Below are 7,681 nucleotides of genomic sequence, written 5' to 3'. Positions count from 1 at the left end.
AGAGCCAGGCGGACCCAGAGCATGCTGGGAAACGCCGGCTTCTCAGCTGATTTAACACCTGATTGGTTTACAACTTGATGACGTTTTATATAAACTTTTTACTGTTTTTGAATCGGAGGGATTTTAATTGCTATTTGTCTGATTTAAAGACTTATTCTGTCCAGAACACATGTTGTGGCTGATAGAGACGTTTAGAAGTCAGAGAGACTAAATCCGTTCAGATCACGGATCATCTACAGTGTGTTGTTAATTAAAATCAGCAACAGATCGCATGTAGAGCACTTTGCCAGCTACTCTGTCATAACTAAAACAACTGGAGACTGTGTACAAGCTGATATGTGGATCTGATTATATTTTATTAAATCGGAATCGCACCACAGTGTTTTTGTCACTTCCTGTCCAGCCTGAAGCCGGCTGGAATCGGCTGGAAACTGTCCGTCTTTACCGCAGCTTTTGGTCCCCGCCCCCGCTGCTACCGCCTGCTCTCGTCCACTTTCCAGGCGAGGCGCAGTTCATCTCGAACGAGCCTAATATCTGTGCTCGGATTCAATGAAATTCTCCATTGACTGTGTCTCCGTTCTGTGATAGGCTAGTCACAAAGCCAGTCACAACGCCTCTCCTTCACACTATTCTGTGATAGGCTAGTCCCAGCGCCCCTCCCTACACTATTCTGTGATTGGCTAGTCCCAGCGCCCCTCCCTACACAGACAGACTCCCGTTGCTGTGTGCCTCTCACTCGCACACGGGACACGGAGAAGTGAACAGCTCACTCCCCTTCTGGTCCGCGGGGCTTTTTCTGTTAACATTTAGGGTTTCTTCAAGCTTCAGGTTTGTTTTATACTTCAGTTTGAACTAGTACCTAGTAACCAGGAGACTTCTGGTAACCGTGGGGTTGGTTCAGACATAGTGCTTGGTAGAATGGGTAGAATGGGACTCGTTGCATCTCTGCCGTCGGAGTTTTTTTTTTTTTTTTTTTTTTTTTTTTTAACCTTCCTCTGGTGTTAGCTTTCTGCTGCCATCTGTAGTGTTAGCGGGTCATTTTGGACCCGTGTATTAAATTAGCCATAAAATACCCTAAAAACAATCTTTTATCATCCAATGTTTTCTTAACTCTTGTTTAGCTGGTTGGGCTCCCTTATCCATGAAAAGATTGGTATTAATATTTTTTGTGGCCCCTGGGCCTTTGTTTTAACAGCATACCCCTCGTTTTCAATGTCATAAAAGTGGTCAAATGAACCTTAAGAGTAGAAGGCAACAAAATAATCAGTTGTTCTGTTACCTGAGTGTAACTGAGAGATATTAAAACAAATTTTTTAAATGTTCAACAAAAAAAAGATTTTAATTTTAATATTATCAAATATAGTAACATCTATGGTGTTTCGGGTCATTTTGGACCCGTATATATTTGATTCAAGAAAAGGGCAAAAACAAGTCTTTTTTTCCCACACAATAGAACTTTAATACAATATTTAACAATATGAAAAACAGAACAGTCATAAATAATAATAAATTACAATAAAACAAAGATTTGCAAATAAATAAACAAAAAACAATCGAGAAAATCACATCAAAAGAAATCAAGTACTTGTTCTATCAATACTCTGTGCAAAGAACATGCCTGTGTGTGTGTGTGTTTAGATGCATGTGTTGCAAAAAGTGACACTTTTAGTGTGTTCTTTGCAGATATATTTGTTGCAGGTGAAGCACACTATGTAGGTTTTTCTGTCCATATTGCTAGGGCAGACCTGACACCTCTTCTTTTGAGCGAGGTGGTCCCACTGGCATTGTGGATGTGGATGGAGTGCTTGAGGCAGGGCTGGCTGATGAGGGGGAAGGTGATGCTGATGCTCTTCTTGTTGCTGTGGATGTGGATGGCGTGTTTGGTGACCGCTGCAGCTGTCTGACCAAGTCTGCAGCAGCTGGGTCTCGGGGCACCCGTTCCCGTTGCTCAATGTGCGGCTTGACAAGGGAATTCCCGAGCTCCTCAAGAAACATTCTCCGCTTGGTATTTTGGGTTGAATTCCACCCTTGGTGAATATGGTCCACACCACAAATGCATTGTATGCAGACACATTGAGGATGTTGTAAAACACAACCATTGGCCATCTCCTGGTCATTTGCTGGCAAGTGTAGGTGGCAGTCAGCTTGTCCAGATTGTCCACTCCTCCTTTGTTTTTGTTGTAGTCCAGGATGATTATGGGCTTTTTGTCAATTCCTGATGACACAGCAGCATCTTTGTGAAGAGTGGACATCAGTATCACATTTCGTCGTTTTTTTGGACAGTATGAAACAATAGTGGTGGTATCTGTGAAAACAAATTTGGAGGAAAGTGGAGCCCTGTCCTTCACCAGCAACATTTCAGCGGGCAGCTCAGGTTTATTTTTTTTACGGTGCCCACCATGGTGAGTTTCCTCCTGAGAAGTTCTTGTCCAAGGTCATAGCTGGTAAAAAAATTGTCACAGTGATGTTGTGACCCTGCAGTCAGTAGTCAAATCGAGGACTACACGTTTTCCTTGGTTTTTTTCCGGGATGCCGCTTGCAGATTTGCCTGTGTAAATCTGTAGGTTCCACGCATAGCTTGTTTAGCATCACAGGCTGCCCAGATTTTTATGCCATATTTGCCTGGCTTGCTGGGCATGTATTGCCGGAACGGGCATTTTCCTCGGAAAGGGAGAAAACGTTCATCCACTGTCACCTCTGGCCCTGGGTTGAACATCAGTGGAAGGAGTTGCACCCATCTCTCCCAAACATCCCTGATGGGAGCAAGCTTGTCAGATTTTGCTCTGGTGTCTCGATTGTCAAATCTGAGGACTCTTGAGATCATCTGAAAGGTCCGAAGAGACATTGTTGCCCGGAAAATATTTCTGCCCGTTGATGCATCCCAGAGACTCTCAGGTGCTCATTGCTGGATCTGTAAACTCCAGCAAGGAGGAGAACACCAATGTAGGCATCCAGGTACGTCTCATCAATGTCTTTCCATGTGTTGCCATGGACTTTTTTTCCCTCAAGGTTTGTCATAGCAATTATGACTTTTTTTAGTGACAATGGCAAAAAAAGATCAAAGCACGTCTTGATGTCACTACTCTTGTCACAGCAAACCTCGTGACCCAGGGGTCATTTTGATGATGTTTGCAGCAGCTGTCCTTCCATGCACATCAGGAGGAACTGTACTCCAACGGATGTTGCCATTTTTGGATTGGAATAATTCAGCAGGAGCAGCTTCAGCACCAGTGACCTCCTCTTCAGACTGATCAGTTGTGTCTGTTTCTTCCAATTGGTACTCCACATCATCTTCGTTCTCAGAGGCCTGCTCATCTCCATCGCTAAAATCCTGTGTGTCCTCTGCCTCATTTGCAGCAAAGATGTGATCCAAAGCTTCATTTACAGTAAATCTTCTCCTCATTCTTGCATCCTGTGATTTGGAGATGTGTACTCTGCAAGTCACCACCTCTAACTCAAATGGCTTGACAAGCCTGGACATGTCTCCCTTTGTTTGTTCTTGCAAAAAGGCAAAGAGAAAAGCCCCTAAATGAAGCCCAAGTGGTTGGAGGAAGAGCTGTTGGTTGACTGTGTGTTCATGATTTAATTTTGGGCATTTTTTATTGTTTTATAAAAAATTTTAACCGGGTCACAAATGACCCGAACACCACAAAAGTCATTTTTTTCACCAGAGCCCTTTAGTAAAAAAAAAAAAAAAGATTTTACTTTGTTTAAATGGAAGTCCCTGACAAAGTCAAAAAGTTTCAACTCAAAAACAAATTATGAAGTGCTTTTATGCATGTTAAAACTCAAAAACGGGTCCGTCGGGACCCTAACACCATAGGAAGGTTAACTGCTGCTGGCTCTAACCAGTTTTTGAATGTCTGAAACTTTCTTGCTGTTTTGTTAAAAAAAAAATAAAAGGGAGTTGCGGTATAAATGAATAATTACAAATTAAGGTACCAAACACATTCCAACCCTCCGCCCCCCCCTCTCGCTTTGTTTCTATCTCTTACTCACCACAGGCACAGACACTCACACTCCAAAAAATTGATCCACTGATCATAGAAAAATAAAAGTTAAAAAAAAAAGTTATATTATTGAGTATGAAAAACTCTTGTTCATTACATTTTACCTAATAATTGCAACCACATTGCTGTATTTATTGTTGCAAAACTTGTTATATACTGTGGCCTATATTGTTACCATGACAACACCATTGATCTGAAGCTTGATGCTGTCATGTAATAGTTTTAATCAGCAATAAATATAACAATTTCTGATCAACTCATATCAATTGCATGCTTACATAACATACCGGGTAAAGCCCCGCCATTTCAAGACAACCAGACCCACTTCCGGGTTAAATCTGACCACTTCCGGGTTAGGCTCCGCCCACTCTGAGTACGGATCTGGATACAGATAATTCATGTGGTAAACAGATACAGATAATGCTGTACTCGCTCATCCCTAGTGATTATCACAGAACGCTGCGCGGCTAGTTGAGTTTTATTCAATTTGAGCATGGAAATTGACTCGTATTACTCGTATAATACTTGTGCTTTATCCGTACCGGATACTCGTTTCAGCCGGGTACTCGGATCATCCCTACCTGTTACTTTTCCAAACAACCCCATTTCTTTCATCAGTTTCGTGCATCATAAATAACAAAATGTACATGGACATTAACAGGAATGAATTACAAATGATCACAATGCAGTAACAGTACAATGATAATAAATTGCTACAACAAACGCATGACTCACTCCCATTGTTGTGGCGTATTTTGATCTCAGAAAAAGTTGCTCATTTTGTGCCTGAAATGCGATGAGCTGCCGGTTTCCTTTGGCGTCCCTGTGTGGTACAGCACGGTAAATGTACAAAAAAATCAACGACATATATATGTACTTTTCATTTCCCCTTCCCTACAACAAAGCACATAGCTAGCTACTGGCTACGTCTCCTCCCCCAAACAAAGCACAGTGCGTCTCTCCCCAGAACAAAGCACATGGCAGGGCTGGACTGGAACAACAAAATACTACTATTAATATAATGTGCACGAGATTCAATGTTGAGAATGCAATGCACAGCATGTACCAATATATCCTGAGCAAGTAGTATACTATGTTATGCAAAGCTTGCATTATCAGCACGCTAGCGATTTTTAACAACGTGGGAATTAACAACGAATGTATCAGATTTATAATATATACAATTCTTATATGCAATGTATACAGTCTATTCTAGGCAGACAAATGCGGGACTATTGTGCAAATCAACGTTAGCGATTAGCAATTTTTCTAAAAGTTTCAAATAAGAACTTGGTTCCAAGTTTATATGTACAGGACTGCATAGACCACAAAACAAGACTGTCGTAACTTTTAAGTCAATTATGTAAGCCGAAAATACTTACATTTACGTGTCTCTCTGGTCGATGCGGCAGCCATTGTTGCTTGTGTGTTTACAAGTGAGCTTGCGTCCTCACTTGCTTTCAAGGGGTATACACCCCTCGGTTTTACCCCTAGCCCTCGATCAAAATAGGTATTAAAAACAAGGGGTAAGATAGAGAAAATGAGATTCAGCCATAGCCTTTTAAAGGTCCAATGGCATGAAAATTTCACTTTGTGATGTTTTTTTAACATGAGTTCCCCCAGCCTGCCTATGATCCCCGAGTGGCTAGAAATGGAGATAGGTATAAACCGAGCCCTGGGTATCATGCTCTGCCTTTGAGAAAATGAAGCTCAGATGGGCCGATCTGGAATCTTGCCCTTTATAAGGTCATAAGGAGCCCGCCCATGAGAGAGAGACATCATGGCTTTCAAACAAGCAGAGGGATCTGTAATTCTGCACCAAGGCGGAATTTTGGGAAAGACACTTCAGATATGGTAAAAGGGGACCACTAAGGTCTATATAAAAGAGACTTCAGATACAGTATTAGGGGACCTCTAAGGTCTATATAAAAGCATCCAAAGAGCACCATGTCATGGGACATTTAATGTAATACATAATTATTTATAAAATATACATAAAAATTACAAGAGAAATTATTTACTTAAAATGCCTATTTTTGCTGATTTTATCTGTTAGGATGCTTCTTTCTGCAGCTGAGAGACAGCGCCTATACAGGCAACATAGAAATGCTGAGACAAAAAGAATACCTTCAAAAAGAGAAGGAAAGATGGAGAAAGGACAGAGCCAAGGGGGAAAAGCAATCTGTCAGTCAGCTTAATGACAGAGAAAAGAAAGCCAAGCGACAGAAATGGAGAGCAGCACAAGGGAAAAGCAGAAAAGCTAAGCAGAACTTGCAATTACCTTAGAGCAGTGCACAACACCACCTGTCATTGCTTACAGATGTGCATACACGCGGTTTAAAGTTTTGGCTTTAGGGCAAACATACAGGTTTATAATTAAGACCCCGGGGCACTTTTCTACTGACTGTTGGTGTAAAGAGATGTACTGTCACAATTGTGAACGGGTAATTTAGAGCGGGCATGCAGAAACAAAGAGCAAAGACAAAAGCTCAAATTAAAAAAGAGTAAACACAAAGTAAACAAATGGAGTGCTCTCTCCGGGTAGGGATGGAGTCCTTACCTCAAGTGAAGGAGTTTAAGTACCTTGGGGTCTTGTTCGCGAGTGAGGGGACCATGGAGCGTGAGATTGGTCGGAGAATCGGAGCAGCTGGTGCGGTATTACATTCTGTTTATCGCACCGTTGTGACGAAAAGAGAGCTGAGCCAGAAGGCAAAGCTCTCGATTTACCGGGCAATTTTCGTTCCTACCCTCACCTATGGTCATGAAGGCTGGGTCATGACCGAAAGAACGAGATCAAGGGTACAAGCGGCCGAAATGGGTTTCCTCAGGAGGGTGGCTGGCGTCTCCCTTAGAGATAGGGTGAGAAGCTCAGTCATCCGAGAGGAGCTCGGAGTAGAGCCGCTGCTCCTTCGCGTTGAAAGGAGCCAGTTGAGGTGGTTCGGGCATCTGGTAAGGATGCCTCCTGGGCGCCTCCCTAGGGAGGTATTCCAGGCACGTCCAACTGGGAGGAGAACTCGGGGAAGACCCAGGACTAGGTGAAGAGATTATATCTCCAACCTGGCCTGGGAACGCCTCGGGATCCCCCAGTCGGAGCTAGTTGATGTGGCTCGGGAAAGGGAAGTTTGGGGTCCCCTACTGGAGCTGCTGCCCCCGCGACCCGATACCGGATAAGCGGATGAAGATGGATGGATGGACAAAGTAAACACAAAAGTAAAACACAAATAGAAAAGATGTGTTCACACACTTAAACATGGTTATGATGAAACAAGTGATTCCTCAGAGGAATAGATGTTTACTGTGCAGAGAATGAAAGTGGATTAAAGCTCAGAAGGCTTCTGGTCAGGCAGAGACAAACTACAAAAGGCATAAACGTTTAAAAAAAAAAATCAAAGCTCGCTGGAAAGCAATCTTTGATCTTGGAGGCAAAAGTACTGACGCAATCTGGCAGAGGACTAGTGGTAATGAGTGGTAGATAATATACTGTGACGCTAATGAGAGAATGGGGAACAGCTGAGAGGGGAGAAGGAGCAGGTGAAGTGAATCAAATGATGGGAGGACAGGCAGATGGGAGTGGCGGGGGTCTGAAACGACAGCTGAGTTAGACACAGGTATCATACACTCACCTATAGGATTATTAGGAACACCATACTAATACTGTGTTTGACCCCCTA

The 7,681-nt window shown here is 42.7% G+C and overlaps 1 pseudogene; it reads right to left on the bottom strand.

Annotated features, from left to right (window-relative positions):
* Nucleotides 1-1,734: 1,734 nt before the first annotated feature.
* On the bottom strand, nt 1,735-3,481 carry LOC116693108 (piggyBac transposable element-derived protein 4-like; annotated as a pseudogene).
* Between the last annotated feature and the right edge of the window lie 4,200 nt (nt 3,482-7,681).

Source organism: Etheostoma spectabile, chromosome 7, assembly GCF_008692095.1.
Source record: "Etheostoma spectabile isolate EspeVRDwgs_2016 chromosome 7, UIUC_Espe_1.0, whole genome shotgun sequence".
In the NCBI taxonomy this organism is placed as follows: domain Eukaryota; kingdom Metazoa; phylum Chordata; class Actinopteri; order Perciformes; family Percidae; genus Etheostoma; species Etheostoma spectabile.
Note: the sequence above shows the minus strand (reverse complement) of the source record. Positions and strands in the feature narration are given on the sequence as shown.